The sequence below is a fragment of the Panthera tigris genome, chromosome D2, assembly GCF_018350195.1.
Source record: "Panthera tigris isolate Pti1 chromosome D2, P.tigris_Pti1_mat1.1, whole genome shotgun sequence".
Taxonomy (NCBI): domain Eukaryota; kingdom Metazoa; phylum Chordata; class Mammalia; order Carnivora; family Felidae; genus Panthera; species Panthera tigris.
In genome coordinates, this window is record NC_056670.1 from 42,811,737 (window position 1) to 42,831,035 (window position 19,299).

General features: G+C 37.2%; 2 long non-coding RNA genes across 2 annotated transcripts; one reads left to right on the forward strand and one right to left on the reverse strand.

The window, feature by feature from the left end:
- Positions 1-1,069: 1,069 nt before the first annotated feature.
- On the forward strand, positions 1,070-4,439 carry LOC122232077. The gene is made up of 2 exons (XR_006209424.1): positions 1,070-1,291; positions 4,183-4,439. It is a non-coding gene; the product is annotated as an uncharacterized LOC122232077 (long non-coding RNA).
- Positions 4,440-8,350: 3,911 nt separating this feature from the next.
- LOC122232018 lies at positions 8,351-12,981 on the reverse strand. Its single transcript, XR_006209332.1, has 3 exons — positions 12,822-12,981; positions 8,876-8,985; positions 8,351-8,670 (listed from the first exon to the last, which is right to left on the reverse strand). It is a non-coding gene; the product is annotated as an uncharacterized LOC122232018 (long non-coding RNA).
- Positions 12,982-19,299: the final 6,318 nt, after the last annotated feature.

The window sequence follows — 19,299 nt, forward strand, 5'->3', positions numbered from 1 at the left end:
TCCGATACTGCTTTCTTCTGTTAATTGATTAAAAAATGGTTTCAGTAGAAGTGAATAATGAAATTTGGTAGCAACCAACTATAGAATGAGTTTTCTTGTCATCAAGATAATCAAGAAGAAATAGTGATCCAAACACTCCTTGCTTCATTTGCAGATTTTTTAGAATGTTAGAGCTGGCAGAGCCTTTGGAATTCAACTACATCAGCGTTTCTCAAACTGATTCACAAGTGATTAAACAGTTTTCTAGGGAAAAAACAATATTCTGTGATTAAATAAGTCTGGCAGACACGGCATACAAATCTCTCTCACAATTTGGCATTTTAAATCAATGTTAGCATATTAAAAGCTCTGACATCCCAGCCTGAGAAACCTATTTACATTGTTCAGTTGATCTTCACCTAAACTTATTTGATAGTAAAAATCACATTTCTATTGAATACCATTTCAGTTATCTATTGCTGCATGATAAGTCCCTCCAAAATTTAGTGGCTTAAAACAATTATGGGTTATTTTTTACAATTCTGTGGATTTCCATATTGGCAGGCACAGGGTGGCCCGGCAGTTGGTGCTATCTGGGGTGCCTCACTCTCTTCAATGTGTTTTTTGTCCCCCTAAAGGCTTTCTTACAAGGTGGGCTCAGGCAATGTTTCACTAGAACTAAGGCTTCTAAAGGCCTAGACTTGAAAGACAAACAATATCACATCTGTTGTAGAATATTAAACAAAGAAACTCACAAGGCTGGGCAATATTCAAGCACCATATAAATTAATGCCCACTCTTGATGGGAGTACAGACACTTGCATTGCAAAAGGGCACATGGAATGGGAGAAGCAATTGTTGTGGTCATCTTTGAGTGTAATCTACCACAAGCCACTGAACAGTTTTCGGAAGACTGTGTATGAAATGCTAATAATGTAGAACAAAGTCCACATTACCTAGATTAAGACACCAAGGCATATATGTGGAATGAGTTCTCCCAGGGCACGCATCTGATAATCACAGAAATGAGATTAGAATTTAGACTTCAGACATCAAGTCCTTTGTCTTCACCATGGTGATTCTAAAGATTCTGAGCTGACCATCATGGCTTGAATGATACTCCAATGCTTAACCCCTGGATTTGGAGAGTCCTAGACCCTGATTCTGGTCTTCTAAGCAAGTCCGTCTAAGCTTGTCAGATCATGAATAACTCAGTAAACCAGAGACTCAGCTTCCTGTGCCTTCATTCTGTGAAGGATGGGCTCTGGAAGTAGCCAGAATTAGACATTCTAAATGGCATGAGCTAGATGAGGTATGTCTTAAAACTTCTTCTGACATAAAATAGCCTGTTTTGGGGTTGCTTTCCAAAATTTTTAACCATATTGTCTGGAAATCCATTGAGTCCTGTACCTTTATGACCCAGAGTTAGATCTTCACCTAATCCTGCATGTCTCTTAAACCACAATTCAGCTCAACACTTTGACATCTCATAAATGAATTCATGTAATGCTCTTCTTACTTGGCAACTTATCCCAAACATGTCTTCCATGGTATTACAATGCTTGCAAGAAAATCCTGAAATAGTTCTTCCATGGATTCTTGCTGAACTGGTCAAGATAAGCATGAAAACTACCTGTTTTTAGGTCTGCAAATTCAGCTCAAGGCTTCTTTACTTATTTATCAGTATGGGCCTGCATTTTGCATACTCTGCAAGATTTTATTGAGTGTACTGACAATATATTTGTTACTTGAATATATTCTACCTAAGTTCAGCCTATTTATCTATCATCTATCTATCTATCATCTATCTACATACCTATCTATCATCTATCTATTATCTATCTATCTATCTATCTATCTATCTATCTATCTATCATCTATCTTCCTCTTGTATTCATATGTAACAAGTTAACATTTCCTCTATTTTATTGTTATAATGCCAGTACTGTAACTCTTGGACTTTAACCTATCAGGTGGAAGGGGCCACATCAGAAATGCTTCTTGTAAATGTCCAAAGTCAAAGCTGCTGCCTCAGTGCTGGAAGAATACTTGGTGGTGATGACTTGATCAATATCTTCAGGACACTGGCCCCTAGCAACATTGCTTAAACATTTTGCATTAACTTGGCTTTAAGTGTTCCAGCTTTCTTTGCTCAGTAGAGCTAATCAAAGAGAAACATTCAAATGAAAGCTAAAAAATTGTAGAGAAAAGTTATTCAGTACACTTCACAAACAATACATGAGACTGCAGCTTCATCTTCCTTTTCTAACACATTTATTATGATCAGAACACAACCTTTCTCTGGATGTCATTTTCAGCTGATGTGTCACAGCATGAAAGAGTCTGAAAATTGCATCTCTTCCCATTCTTAGCTTGTTACAGGGCAGGAGGAACAGAAGAGTGAGGGATCTTGTGGCTGTGATTTATACATGAAGAGTAGGGGTGGTTTTAAGTCCCTAGGACAACACTTAACTCTAAGATTACCTGGAAACTAAACAGGAGAAGGAAAAAAAAATGACAGGTTACATTATAAACACAGCCAGTATCAAATAAATTCTGAAAGATTTCTCCGGAAATGCTGCTGAAATTCAACTCAAACCTTTATTTATTTATCTGTTTGATTTTTCACTGAAGCTGAGGCTAGAAGAAGCAGAAAGACAAATAGCCCACATGGTATCTGTATTCGAGAACTACAGAGAACCAGGCAACCTAATGAAGTTCATATGTCCAGGAGAAAATCCCCTTTGAGCCACTTCAGATCTTGGGAGATGCCCATCTTTCTAGGCCTTGACATTAAAGTCCTCTGAGTGTGAAACTCGATCTAGTTGTCAGGATAGAGCAGCAAATGACATTTTGGAGAGTGGCCTAATCTGACGAACAATTAAATCACATTCCTCTGATATTTGCCTTTCCAAATATTGTCTATGTTCAAGTCAAAATCAACAGTCAAATTGTGAAAATGTATTGGTTTAGAAATGAAATGATCTCTAACATGAATTCATACAATCTCTCTGTTCACTGAATCACTTTTCTAGAATTCCCCTTATGTCACCTGAAACCTCTTTTCCCTCTAAACCACCTAGAGTTCTCCCACTCTACTTCCTACCTGGCTTTCCATTTATTGACTAACCAGAATTATTCATGCATTTGGTGCTATTTTTGCTTCAGGGTTACCCAAGTTAATATGTATGCAATTGTGACTTACTTGTAGTTCTTTGGAGTTTGATAAGTCAGAGGCAAATGCAGAAGCAAAGAGGTGAGGGGACTTCTAAGGAGACAAAAAGTTTACTGCAATTTCAAAGTAAGGAGACTTTCATTTCACTGGGGAATGGAACCGGTTCCTATGAAAATATCAAGTTTGCTGGAATCAGATTAATGAAGGAACTAAGATTAAAACGCCTCAAATTGTACTTTTAAAGAAGTGAAACATCAAGAGGAGAGATGTGTGCATTACTGGTGAAGAGGGGTTGTTCAAAGGTGTGTGTGAGGGAGCAGGTGGGAAGACTATCACAGCCTAGGTTTAAATTCCAATGACAAGATACACTTAGCCAACACATCAGAAGGCAACCCAGGAAGGAGGCTGGACAGTTAGAACTTGGGGTCAATAATCATTGATCCAAATATAAGTGTATAAACCCACACACATATATATGTCTACACACACACACACACACACACACACACACACATACATAATAGAGTAATATTAGTAATACTAGAATTATCTAGAATATCACTAAAAGGAATTGAACAAAATATATACTCAAACACACTAAAGACCAATCAAAATAGAATTCCAAAAATGTTCAAGTGACCACAGAAGAAAACAGAAATGAAAAGCAGAGAGATAACAAATAAAACAAACAAAAAATTAAAATAAAATAAAAGGGTAGACGTAAGTCCTAAGAAATCAATAATTACATTAACTGCAAATTATGTGAATACCCAATTAAAACATAATTTTGCACAGTGGATTAAAAACATGAATCAACTATATGCTATCTACAAAGAAACTCACTTCAAATACAGCGATATAGGCAGGTTGAAAATCGGAGGATAGAAAAAGATATATCATACAAGCATAAATCAAAAGAAAGCAGGAGTGGCTATACTATATCAGTAAAGCAGAGTTCAAAGCAAAGAAAATCACTAGAGACAGTGAAAGGCATTATAAAATGATGTACCCTCTTCCTTTCTAACCAGGGCCCAGCAGAGTGGTTCCCACAAAGAAATGTGGTTTAGAAGAAGGGCCCTTCTGCCATCAATGAAGTAGTGACCAGAGAATCCACCATCAATATTCCCAAGCACATCCATGAAGTGAGTTTCAAGAAGTGTGCCCCTTAGGCACAAAGAGATCTGGAAACTTGCCATGAAGGAGATGGGAACTCCAGATGTGTGCATTCACACCAGGCTCAACAAAACTATCTGAGCCAGAGAAATAAAGAATATTCCATACCTTATCAGTGTGCAGTTGTCCAGAAAACGTAGCAAGTATGAAGATTCATCAAACAAGCTCTATACATTAACTACCTGTGTACCTGTCACCACTCTCAAAAATCTACAGTTAATGTGGATAAGAACAAATCAGTGTTGCCATTGGCAGTCTTTTGGCTAAGGCTTTGTCCTTTGTGGGGTTTCATTCCTGACTAGATAATAATTAGCTTATTCTTTGGTCCTCATGTACCATAGAGTACATGGTCCTTTGGAGATGGTTCTTTGGTCCTTTGGAGATGAACATAAAATGGAGGTTAAAAATGATAATTTCTTTCATAAACACTGTTTCCTTGTCAATATCATGGCCACGAAGAACATCATACTGCCATGATAAGGTCATGGAATCAAGGAGGCTGAGAACCCATGTCATTACTGGGTCTCAGGAAAGACTGGCACACCGGTATATGCTGTTTAGGTCACTGTAAGCCTGGACAAGTGGAAGGAAGCTGACAGATCTGGGAGGGGGGTAGTTAGTGGGAGGTTTGGAGGGGTGAAGGTTGAGTGTGCAGTGCTGAACCATGGGAAGAAGTTAATAATTGCAAACCATGAGCAAGCAGGAGCTCTGCAAATTCAGGCCATTTCTCAGTAGATTTTTTGAAAAACAAGTGAAATCTTGTCAGGAAAACAAGTGTGTGCATATTGGAAGTACAGAGCAGGGTGGCAGGAATATTGGACAGAACAAGATAATATGTAAGTAATTCTACCTTGGCTTCACTTGCCCTCACAAATCAAAATGGACCCAGCTAGCCAAACCAGCTGTGATGGCTCAGTGAGTGCCTGTTACCAAAAACACTGCTCACATATCCTGCCCTACACGGAGTGTTCCAAAGCAATCTGAATTCTCTCCGTTTTAAATTCTAATTATCCCCTGGAGAGAAATGATGATCAGTCCTCCCCTTTGCAAAAGTGGGATGCTGAGGTGAGACATAGGTAGATAATATTAGTAGAATTTTTTAAAGTTTATTTATTTACTGAGAGAGAAAGGGAGAGAGAGAGAGTGCAGGACAGGGACAGAGAAAGAGGGAGAGAGAGGATCCCAAGCAGGCTATGTGCTGCTGCTCAAGTTCAGCTCGAACTCACAGACCATGAGATCATGACCTGAGCTGAAATCAAAGTTTAGATGCTTAACCAACCAGGTGCCCCAGTAGAAAATTTTAAGGGGAAAGTTAAAATACCATCACTTCCAACTCTTATTCTTTTTTTTTTAAACTGAGTTATAGCTGACATATAACATTGTAATAATTTTAAGTGTGAAACAGTAATTTGGTCTATGTATATATTGCAAAATGATTACTTCAGTAAGTTTAGTTTGCATCCATCACCACACATAGTTACAAACATTTGTTTTTCTTATGAGAACTTTAACGATCTACTCTCTTAGCAACTTTCCAATACACAATAAAGTGTTGTCAACTATAGTCACCACCTTGGACATTACATCACTAGGAATTATTTATCTGATAACGACAAGTTTGTACATTTGACCACCTTCGCCTCATTTTGACCTTCATTCTTCATTTTATTTCATCCTTCATTTATCCTTAATTCCTAAGAGAGTTATAACATGATCTCAGGAACAAGATGAAGTTCTTGAGCTCACAGAGGGGCTTTGGTGGAAGATGGCTGGGGGAACTGGGCTGGAGAGACTCCACTATTCCTCTCTTAATTTTTAGATCTACTCATTCTGAAAATATTTTTCTATTTACTCTTTATCAAGGATATTCTTGTATCCCTAAGAAACGGGTCTGGGAATGACTCCTTCTCAAAAGGAACCCACAACCAACATTGAGAAATGACCAGAATGGGGCTCAGGGAAAAGGGAACATTAAGCAAGCTCCTTGGACAGTTTTTGGCCAGGCCATGAATTAGAGGGATAATGAAGGTCATATAGATCTAGAAGCATGATGGGAGAGCAAACTGGAGACTTGGGAACAGAGCTCTAGTCAATGGCTACAGGGGGCATTACACGGTGGTATGTATTCTTGGTATTTACCAAAGGTAGATTACCTCATATAGCCATTTGAGGATTGAGGAATTAGAGTTCTAGGCATCCCATTTCTACCTTGAGTCTCAACTAATGGGGTCTATGAAGGAATTTGGGGCTACCTGTATGAAGTATACGAGGTAAGCACTGTGGTGATTTTATCCGATGTTCCTTCAACTTTCATATAAATGGAGTCTGAGGTCTCAAAGCAGCAGTATTAACATATGGAGGCTAATGCAGAGAGGGGGAATGTTACTTCAGTGAAGCGTCAACATATTCAAATATTCTCAGAGACTGTAAATAGAGAGAAACTGACGGGATGGTCAAAGAGACTTCTATTGTTGATAGTGCCTTCTTTTGGAGGCTATTCTTTAGGCACATTTCCTGATGTCTCAATATCAACTGAGCATAACACTTAAAATTACTCCCTAGAGAACTGGGTAATCTCATTACTCTAACTAGTGTCCAGTTGACTTTTGTGTTTGGTTCATGAGTATAGAAGTGTGGAGATGACACTGGTTTGTTGGCTGAATGCTGTGAGGACCTGCCTTTCTCCTAGAGAGGATAGATGTGTGTGTACTTAGGAAAATGTTCTCTTAAGAGTCCATCCTTTCTCTTTCTCTCTCTCTCTCTCTCTCTCTCTCTGTCTGTCTCTCTCCCTCTCTCCCTCTCCCTCTCCTTCTCCCTCTCCACCCCCCCACCATATATGTTTTTCTAAATGTCTCCAATTATAATGCCATTCTCCATGAATTTCTATCAATAAGTTAAGACTTTTTATTATGTAGACTATACTATATAATAGTTACATAGATATATTATGAAATAAATGACTATTATGTAGATTAGAAGATTAGAAACCAGGGACATTACAAAGTTAAGCAATTTTTATTAGGTTGCATGGCTCAATTGCTTTCAAGTGGAAACATGGAGCAGATCCCAGACCTTCTGGCTCCAAAGGATTGTGTCTAAGAGACATGACAATTCTATTTGCACAGTGTCTGGCACATTGTAGGTGTTCACAATATATTGTTGCGGAAATGAATAAATGTCTAGAAGTCTTTGGGTCATGACCTGATTACCTCATTCCTTTTTTCTTTGTTTTGATCTGCTGTGTCAGCCTAGACAGCTACTCAATTTTTCTCATGACAAAGTCTCTCAGTCACCTTTTGCCCCCTTGGGGACTTTCTATAGTTTCTCCATCAAGCTCTTTACTAGCCCTGCCAAGAAGCAAATGTTTTTATTGGAACAGCATGAAATGTGACATTACTCATAGATTCTGTCAGAAAATTAGTGGTAGTGAAAACTAGCTCAACACAGCTGGGTAAGATTACACCTCCTCCCTGGAAGCAGAAAGCTGAGGGACTGTGGGGAGTCATAATGGTCTAATGATGGCTAATGGTGAGGAAATGATGGACCTGAGGCCCATAAATCAATCTGAACACAGGGATGGCTAATGAAACTCTCAGGAGATGCTTGAGCTCATCTGAGCATTGTTCACATGTATTTGTTTCTTATTTTACCATTTTTTTGTTGTGTAAGGGGCCAGAATGAAAATTTTTATGTAGAAAGTCTCAGAAAGCTAAGATATTTGCAGGTTGTCAAACAGGTGGGGAAATATGAGGCTTGTCCTCAGGTTCCAGAGTGCTAAGCCCCATGATTCTTTTAGGACCTAGAATTTATTCCTTCTTTTACATATTTGCCCAAATCAGGGAAGTCTACAGTTCTTAGCCTTGGTCTAATTTTTCTTTGTGTGCAATAAGCAGTGAGATGGCCTTATGAGAGAAAGAGATTAGAGTTTAGTTCAGAGCTTATACGATTGCTTTTACATTCTTCAATCCAATCAGTATTACTACCGTTTCTGATAACCCAACATCAGTTTCAGTTTTCCCAATACTTGCAAGGTTCCTCTGTTTCAAATATTTGTCTTTTAGGAAGAGTCAAAATAGAAAGTTTGACTATAAGCATAGAAAGCTTCAACAGTGGGATTTTTCCAACTCCTTTAATAGTTTTCTCTGGAGCAGAAATGATTGGCAGCAATAATGTGAAATCAAAACTCCAAGATTCACTTGAGGCAGATTCAAGGTGCATCTCCTTCTTTCTGTTCTTTCATAGAAATATTAAACAAGATGTTGGCACACCTTTAAGCAGACATTTATAATGTGAATTTTGCAAGCATGACATATTATGTTTGTAGAAATTATATCAGACATCTTCTGGAAAAAAAAGAAACATACATATCTTGAGGTGATTTACTTGAGAAGATAGTTAACAGACATAACATGATTTCTATTTTTTCCAAAGCTGAATTTTGTCCTTTTTTATTGGAAAGATATGATGAGAGTCAGAGGTTTTAGAACTGACGGGCATTTGCCCAAGGGATCTCTAGAAGATACCCACATATGGAATTATCACAATTACCTTTTTATGATAGAAGGTGATGGCAATGCACATGTGAGAGACTCCACTAAAGACTTCCTTGTGATCGCTGCAGTGAAGAAGACTTTTCTGAGGTGTGGCTTTCTGTGTTCCTAGAGGAAAGTGCCAAACAGACAGAGACTGGAATGAGAAATGGTAACTTCCTAGGATAATTACATGAATATCCCATGTGCTAGAGTAATTTATTGGTTTTCAGGAAGAGGCGTATTTCACATGATTTCTCTGTCCTCAGCACACCAAAACACTGGGTCTCTGTGATAATTTACTTCATGGGAGTGTGGAAATAAGTTGTGGCCATGGATGTTAAGCCTAGAGGGAGAACAGGGTTGTGACCAAGAGAAAAGGGCCATGGCTTACCCTAGAAACTAAAGCAGAGAAGAAGAGCAAAACTATCAGAAAGGAAAATAAGGCAGCCATTTCTACAAAATCCCACTCTCCCAGCAATACTAATTAGGGGGACTGTCCCTGCTGTTTCTAGTGATACTTGCTCCAGATATGGCCTTTTCATTTTTGCCAGCCCTGACTTCTGTACTTCAACTCAGAATCATTCTTTTCTGTCAACTGATTTTGTCTTGACCTCTTTTCATGCCCAATCACTTAGCCTAAACTCTACCAGGAATACCCTAGCAGTCTGAGTGACCATGCATTTTCCTTTAAGCTAGATAAAGCAATGGCTTCCTATAGTCCCAAACTTTTCTCTGTTTTCTGTCATTATTTACAAATGCACCCTGTTATTACCAGAGATAAAAGTAGAAGAAAATTCAAAGAGAATGTAGCTGAGATTTTCACTTTTGGGCTCTAACTTTTGGCTGCACATTTTTCCAGGAAGAGAGCCTCTAATCATGCTATTCTGAAAACATGCTGCAAAGGGTTTTACTCAGACCTGGGCAGAGGACTTCCAAGGGAAAATGATTTCCAGGGTGGTGAGGGCTAAAATTAGTGATTTCCTGTCTCCTTCTCTAATCAGTGTCTACTTGAAATGTTCAATGGATATTTGGCCTCCTTGCTTGTCATTCACTCATTGTGGAGGGGTGGGGTGGGTCGGAGTTAGGAAAAATGTTGTGATCTGCACCATGACACAAAGGAAGGTGCTGGTTACTTAAGATATTTGAATATAACTTATGTGTAGAATGATTGGCCTACTATCTTGAGACTGAAAATGGGGAGGGGATCTCAGTGGAGCTTCCTGGATCTAATGATGCATCTACCCTCACAGAGGGGTGGGGTTTTACTAGAAGAGACTGTTGCCCAAGGCTTTCTCTGAAATTTGGATGAAATAAAAAAGTGAGAGCTGAATAAGCAAATTTTCCAAATAAAAAGGTCTTACGTTAGGTGAACAAGAGTTTCTGTTTATTTACCAATTGTTCAAATGACAAGATAGAAGGTGTCAAGAATAATAAACGTTCCCTCTTCTTTCCATTGATAAACAAACACTTCCTTTGTTTTATTTACTTAGAAATAAATAACTACCTAATATTTCTATAAAATTGAAGTTGTCATGTTCTAACAAATGCCAGGATCATAAGCCAAGTATAGCAGAACCTTTTATCCTGCTGTAGAGTCCTACTCCTGGGTGACCTGGGCCATGTTCTGAGAAATGTCTGGCAAACTTAACTAATCACTGGAGGTCATAAATAAAGACATTGCCACTTGCTAAGACACGTAGCTCCTTCCTGGAGTAGCTGGAAATTGGTGATAACAAACCACAATAACTCTGAGCTTAAAAATGGATTTGAATTTTGTTATTATACATTTTGCAATTTTGGCAGTTTTAAAGGTAAAAATGTGTCAAAGGGTAATATATCTCAAGGACAGTCAGTGTTAAATCAATATTAATTAAATAAGCTTATTCTTATTTAACAAAGCACTGAAGTGTGGAGGAAGGGATCTGCTGTGACTATTTTCTTTAATTTTCCCTTGCCATCTGTCAGGTAAGGTAAGACCTCCAAATCCCATACATCAGCATTTTTAAAATATAGCCAATTTTCAGCTCAAGTTGCTTACCTAATGATGTATTTACTATGTCTCACTTATGATTTACCAGAAATAAAGCTGTATTATGAAGCAGAAAGGAAATAAGAGGAGTATCTATAAAGACAGTAGAAGTTTTGAAGTGAGAAAAAAATTGGAGTTATTTCCTTTAATCAATTTAGAAATCCCAAAGGTTGTGACAGCACATAGGATTGAAATAACAAGTACTATCTTTGCTGTGAAACATATAGAAGGATCATTCATGGGCTGACTGCATGATGGAAATTCAGTCAAATAGTCTTTGTTTATCCATTTCATGTGTGTAAGGACTGAGGTCCCTACTCCTAAATTAGCAACATAAAAGCTCATAAGGGAAAAAAAATGTTTCTGTGAACGGTAAAAGACCATTCTGTCAACTAGTTGTATCCTTTCAAGGGTGTGGATATCTTAATGGAGTGGTCACTAAGATCTGAACTTTAATTTCTGATAAAGATGTTACTAAAAGCTGGTAATGTAGGGTGGAGACAGAGGAGGGGGCAGTGGTGAGGACAAATCCAAAGAGCCATAAGAACAAAGTTCATTATAAACATATGTTTACCAACCACAGAACTTCAGAAGATCATTCTGGTCTCTTTATAGATAAAAGCTTATCTCAGATGGTGTTAGAACCACCCCCGTGGTACTATCCAGGGTGCTGAATTAGCTAGTGTCAAACTTTTGTCTCAATTGAGAAGTCAGCCCCTTACATCTCTATCTCCTTTGACCTTGTGCTCATGGCATCAAATGCATGCTGATTTTGAACTCCATTATGTATCTTCAGAAAATTAGGCATGCTTAGACTAATACAGTAGGTATCTTAACATCCTGACTCCTATCACCATAGCAAAGAATGATAAGATACAATCCTTGTTGTCAAAGACATTATCTGGCAGGAAGTGTCAGGCAGTTAAATAAATGGAAGCAATTTGGTGGGGGCATGCATAGAATATTTTGTGACCTCAGAGGTAAGATTTTTCTGGTGTGGAAAGGAAAAAACACAAGTAAACATTCCTTACACATGCAGAGTTTAAGTCGCTTCTGAGTTAGACTTGGAATTGAATGAGGACAGGAATGAAGTTGTCTCTGTCAAAGCGTTAGTTTCCCCACCTAAAAAAGTGTTTCTATAGGACTATCAGCTTGGTACATAGACTCCACCTATGACTTCCTCAGAGTAGATTGTTTAGGAACAAAAGAAATAGTACATTTCTCTGAGAAAGACCCATGTCTGTACTTTATACCACTACCACCCCATCCTTACCCTATGCAGAGTTTCTAGCACATATTTTAAACTCTTTATATTCTAATGAATAAATTCAATTTTAGTAGCAATTTTCTCTTCTTTCTACTTTAAATAACCCACTTTAGTAATCAAAGATAGTTGCCTATTTTGGAGGGTCACAACAGTCCATACCGGAAGTGGTCACTTCATTAGGTGGGCCTAACATTTACAAATTTTACTGAATACAATGTAAGTGATAAGGGAACATGATAATTTCTAGTATATGCATGTACACCTATAATACTTGTTTTGAGGGTGGTATAGTTGCATAGAAGTTTTGCTTCAGGACAGATAAGTGAACCACAATGATAAAATTATGTGGGATTTCTCACCCCAAATTTAAACCCTCTCTCTCCCCTTTTTAAAGATAAGCCAGGAAAGCAGCTTTAAAATGCTGATAGAAACTAACTACGTTCTTATGCCACCCTTAATACTAAACATATTACAGGTAGAAAAACATAAAAGAGCCAAAAAATTGATGATTTTCTGAATATTTGAATACCTCATTTGTATTGTCATTACTGCCAATAAGAAACAATTCCAGATTTAGTAAGAATCTAGTGAAATGCATTTACTTGTGCTAAGGAATGGTATGATTATGAGAAACAACAGTTAGTGGTCAGTAGTCAAATTAAGCACCTCTTACTAGATAGTATCCATATCTGTTGTTGTCATCAAGGGAAGTGGAAATTCTGAATAATTATAGATGTTCAAACCATCATTGGAATTCCTTTCATTATATTATCTTGTCCTGTGAATTTAACTGTGTGTGTGTCCCCAAAATTCGTATGTTGAAGACTTAACCCCCACACAGTGACTCTATTTGGAGATAGGGATTTAGGACATAATTACAGTTAAATGAGGTCATAGTGTAGGATTCTAATCCAATAGCATTGGCAGACTTATAAGAAGAGAAAGAGAGAAATATCTCTCTCTCGCTGTCTCTCTCTCTGCACATACCAAGAAAAGGCCATGTGAGCCCACAGCAAGAAGGTAACTAACTATAAGCCAAGAGGAGAACCCTCACCAGAACCTGACCATGCTGGCACCATGATCTTGGGCTTCCAGTCTCCAGAATTGTTGGGAAAATAATTTCTATTGTTTTAGCTACTTAATCTATAGTATTTTGTTATTCAGCCTGAGCTGACCAATACACTTTATCTTAGGAAACACAAATCCCTTCCAAAGAAACACACTCATACCTGGATTTTGATTATTTGAGTGACTGCTAATACAATTTATGGTGTAAATTAGTCTTCATAAGGCAATGCACCCCTGTAACCCTACAGTAGCCCTGGAAAAATTTTACTCATCCTTCATTAACCTGACCACAGCTCAAATGTCTTGAACTTATGACTTTTTGTCCCTGACCACTCCCTGTTCATGAATAACCATTGAGAGGTCAACAAAAACTTCAGAGAGTTTTACAAACTCTTTACAAATGCTAGGTAATTGATAAATTGTATAAAAGTGAGTTGTAGCAAAATATCTTTGTTTGATACTTGGCGGTTTCCTATGTGCAATATTGTATGGAGAAATGTCACTTTCTAAAAAAGTAGACACAAGTTGACAGATATGTGGTTTGAGAGAGGAGAAGGCTCCCTTTGGAAAAATATATCCTTCTGAATCTTTTTACTATATATATGTAAGTAAATGTAAATAGTTTTGCAAGGATTAGAGCAATTTAAATCATGAAAGCTTTAAAATGGCAACGAAGTTAACTCTGTTTCATATATATGATTTGCAAATATTTTCTCCCATTCTATAGTCTGCCTTTTCATTTTGTTGATGGCTTCCTTTGTTACACAGAAACTTTTTAGTTTGATATAGTCTCACTTGTTTATTTTTGCTTTTTGTTGCCTTTGCTTTTGGTGTCAAATCCAGAAAATCAATGTTAGGAAGACCAATGTTAAGGAGCTTACTTTTCTTCTAGGAGTTTTCCTGTTTCAGGTCTTATATTCAAGTACTTAATCCATTTTGAGTTGATTTTTTGTGTATAGTGTAAGATAGTGATCCAGTTTCATTCTTTTGCATCTGAATGTCAAATTTTTCCAGTACCATTTATTGAAAAGACTATCCTTTCCCCAGTGATTATTCTTGGCTCTTTTGTTGTAAATTAATTGACCATATATGCATGAACTTATTTCTGGGCTCTCTATTCTGTTCTATTGGTCTATATGTCTGTTTTCAATATGATACCATATAGTTTTTATATGTATGTTAAGGAGTTAATATCCAATTATATAAAGGACTTATGTAACTCAATAGCAAGCCCCCCCCATAAAAAAACAAACAAACAAAACAAAACAAAACAAACCCAAAACCACTCAGTCTGGTTAAAAAATGGGGAGGGAAACTGAATGGACATTTTTCCAAAGAAGACATACAAATGACCAGCAGGTACATGAAAAGGTGCTCAACATCACTAATCATCAGGGAGTGCAAATGAAAACCACAATGAGATGTCACCTTATAACAGAATGGCTGACATAAACAAAATAAACCAAAACCAAAACCCAAACAAAACAAAAGACAACAAGTGCTGGTATGGATGTGGAGAAAAGGGAACATTTGTGTAATGCTGGTGGGATTGTAAATTGGTTTAGCCTCTGTGGAAACCAGTATGGAAGTTCCTCAAAAAATAAAAAAATAGAACTACCATATGATACAGGATCCATTTCTAGAGATCTATCCAGAGAAAATAAAAACAGGATATCAAAGAGATATCTGCACTCCTGTGATCATTGCAGCATTATTCACAACAACCAAGCTATGGAAGCAACTTAAGTGCTTGTATGAATTAATATATACATGAATATTATTCAGTCATGAGAAAGAATGAAAAATGTACTGCCATTTGTGACAACATGGATAGAACTTGAGGACATTTTGCTAAGTGAAATACAGAGAAAGACAAATAGTACCTGGTTTATCACTTATAGGTGAACTTTGATAAGATAAGATAAGATAAGATAAGATAAGATAAGATAAGATAAGATAAGATGAGACACGACACGAGCTCTTAGAAACAGTCTAGAAAAATGGTTGCCAGGGACCGGGGGTGGGGGTAATAGGGACAGTCTGGTAAGAGGGTACAGACTTTCAGCTATAAGATGTATCAAGTCTAAGGTTCTAATGTAAAACATGGTAACACTGGTTGATATCACTGTATTGCCTAATTGAAATTTGCTAAGATAGTAGAACTTAAACATTCTCAAGAAAAACCAAAGATAAATATGTAAGGTGATAGATGGGTAAATGAACTTGATGGGGAGGATCTTTCCATAATATATCAAATCACCACAATGTACACTTTATCTTACAATCTTATTTGTTAATTATACCTCAAGCTGAAATATATATAATAAACAAACAAACAAATAAATAAATACATTTTTTAAATGACAGTAGAAGAAGAATATGTTCCAAAAGGTTTATTTAATTTAAAATATTTGATCTGAAGATTTATGGTTGAAGAAGTAACTAATTTATAAGTGGAGTCTATTTTCCTGGGACTCATACAACTCTGAGATAAATATGCCTCTCTAGTACTACTAAGAATCTTTAACTTAAGCTGTACTAATGATCTCTAAATCCACATTTTTAGTTTTAATTATATCCAGGAAGCAACCTGGAATTTGAAAAGAACTCAATTAAAGAGCTGTCAACTGAGAAGATTCAGTTGGTGGTGAACAGTCCCAAGGGTCTACCAGATGAAATGAGTGGGATGTTTAGATAATGAGATCAACATTAATCTGTGGTTAACCAGCATGAAACAGATGATTTTCTTTCTGGTGCTGAATTTCCTTCTTCTCAATGAATTATCTACTGAATTGTTCATCTAGTTTATCTGGTTATTCAAACAGGAAACTCATCAGTCTTAAAATCTCAATCCTCATGGATATCAGTCCCCAATCTTTTTGATTCCATACCTCAAATAGTTTTCAGATCACTCTGCTGCTCTTCATCTACAACCTCCCGGCTACCGTTATCTCTCAACCTGCATGAGTGTCCTTACCATGGTTTTGTGTCTGCTCTTGCCCCTTCCACTCCAGGCTCTCAGTCCCAGCAGGTGTGGTACAGGGTTACTGGTCAACACGCCAGTCCCCTGCTTGTGGCCTTTCAGTGTCTTCCTGATACTCTCAGGTTACAAAGCAAGATTAGTAACACAAGTTACTGAGCCCGGAGTATCTGATTTATATACCTTACTAGCAATATTCTACGTCACTTTTTAATTTTTTTTCACTGTTACCTAGTCAAATTGGCTTGAACAATCAAGTATTTGAGAGGGCTACAGTTCTTTGTGACTTGGGCCCTGTGTATAAGTTTTTTCCTCTACACATGCCTTCACCACCCCCATACCCTTTGCTAACAATGCCTTAATTATTCTTCAGCTTTCAAATCAATACCTTCTAAGGGAAGGAATCTAAGGGATTCACTGAATCCCCAGACTAATACCCAGCAGCTAATTTTTAGTATCCTGAATCTATTGCAGCAGCTTATATAATTGTAATAAAATAATTTTATTATTTAGTGGTTATAAAGAACATTCAAGTATGTAGCATAATACCTTGCACGTAGTGGAAGTGAATTAAACAAATCTTGATCAGAGGTGATTTTGTTTGTTTTATTTTTTTTCTGTCACCCTTATTTTAAAGGGCTCCACTGTAACCCAAATGGGATCAAATTCACCCTTTGGAATATGGGCAAATAGAATCCAAGAATCTGTCATTAAAAATCTGTCATTTTTGTAAACAGGTAGTGCTGAGTGTGGCATTGAGACCAGAGTCAGGGATGAAGTCGGTGTCCAATTCCTATGGTTATATGGTATTCTAAGCAAGCAGGTTTTGCCTAAGGAGGTTTTTGCTTTTGTCGTTGAGACTGATTTTTACAAAATGTCACTATTATCACTCTCAATGTCTTTTGTGAGATGACCTAGTTCTAGCTAGTTTTCCTTGTCTCTTGCAACTAAACAGGAATTGAGGAGATGCAGACATAAGAGACTCTTCTGGAAAATCATGTTAACACTTTAGTAGTTGATTTAACCCATGATATGTGGTTGTCCAGGGGAAAATACTTTTACAGTTATGTTTTGCCTCACAGGGTGATCACATCATTTATTGTCACATATAGTAGGAACTGAAAAATGCCATAAGAGCCAGAAAAACTGCCCAGCTTTTCTAAGAACGTGGAACATTCCTATACCTATTTCCACATTCTGTCAAATCTTTCAGTGTGTTAATCCGGTAAGAAATTAAAGACAAGTAGAACAGAAAATTTTTGTAAAAAAAAAACTTGAATAAAGGTAATCTTTTAAAGGAAGAAATCAAGACAAAAGCTTGGGCACTAATGAATTATTCGATGAGTCAAAATGAAGGGACAGAGAAACTGACAGAAAAAAGCATCTAGGGCATTGACTCAAATAGGAGTCCAGAGCCAGCTGTCTGTGGGAATGTTTTCTGAGAGCACTAAGAAGAGAATAGATCCTAAATAGTCTCAACACATACACAAAAGTAACTTTGAGGTGATGGAAATGTTCATTAGTTTTTTTGTGATGATTTTCACAATGTGTATTATGTCAAAGCATCACATTGTATACCTTAAATACATACAGTTTGTATTTGGCAATTGTATCTCAATAAAGTGGGGGAAAAAAAGAGAAATAAGTGTTATAAATCATTACAAAATAAGGTTAATAATCTAATGCAAGGAACTTGGGAGGACCTTGGAGAAAAGTATAGGGGACCTAATTTCCTTATCTTTAGGGATACAAATACTACAGTCTCAAACATAAACATGTTATTAACAAATGAATGATGACTTCAGCTTCGTTTTTTTTCATAATATTCTTTCTTTCTTTCTTTCTCTCTCTTTCTTTTAATGTTTATTTATTTTTGAGAGAAAGAGACAGAGCACCAGTAGGGAGGAGGTGGAGCAGAGAGAGAGAGAAGGAGACACAAAATCTGAAGGAGGCTCCAGATTCTGAGCTGTCAGCACAGAGTCTGACCTGAGCCTCACACTCATGAATGGTGAGATCGTGACCTGAAGTGAAGTCGGACACTTAACCAACTGAGCCATCTAGGCATCCCCATAATATTACTTCTTAAACTAAAAAAGAAACTTTTAAAAGTAATATTCTTTTAGTGAAGAACTATTTATTTAAAGTTTGGCGAGGCCTTTAATTTCACATTAGCGTATTTTTTTTTTCCTATTAAATTCAAATAAGAGAGAAATTCTTGGTCTTTGTAGCTACATTTGTGCAAATAAATGTCTGGAGTGATAGGAACCTACTGTTAAAAGTGGTTTTAGGGGTGCCTGGGTGGCTCGGTCGGTTAAGCGTCCGACTTCGGCTCAGGTCATGATCTCACGGGTTCGAGCCCCGCGTCGGGCTCTGTGCTGACAGCTCAGAGACTAGAGCCTGTTTCAGATTCTGTGTCTCCCTCTCTCTGTGACCCTCCCCCGTTCATGCTCTGTCTCTCTCTGTCTCAAAAATAAATAAACGTTAAAAAAAAAATTAAAAAAAAAAAGTGGTTTTAGAGGATACAAGTGTGGTCAGCTCTCACAAGAGGTGTGTAAATGGACAGAAGATAATTTTGCTTTTTATTTTCTAGTTTTCTAAACTGTTTGAATGTTCTGATATTCATACCGCATGAATTATTTGTCAACAGAGGTTATCTGACCAGAGAGCTCATAGCTAACTTTTTCTTCTTTGTACAATTTAACATATTTGCATATACCAAAAGGACATATTTGCATTTGGCTGTTCTGAAAAAGAAATATATGTAAATATAGAATATAATTTAAAAATGAGGTAATAAAACTGAAATTAAATAATACAAGTATTTAAAGGTTTACAAGTAAAAAGTAGACACAATGACATAGATCTTATATGGCTAGAGAGAATGAGTACAAAACTAATATTTAAAAAATATTTAATTTTTTTTTTTTTTTTGAGAGAGACAGAACGCACACAGGGGACGGGCAGAGAGAGGGAGAGAGAGAATTCCAGGCAGACTCCTCAGTGTCAGCACGGAACCAATGCAGGACTCCATCTCACGAACTGTGAGATCATGACCTGTGAGCCAAAATCAAGAGTTGGACACTCAAGTCACTGAGC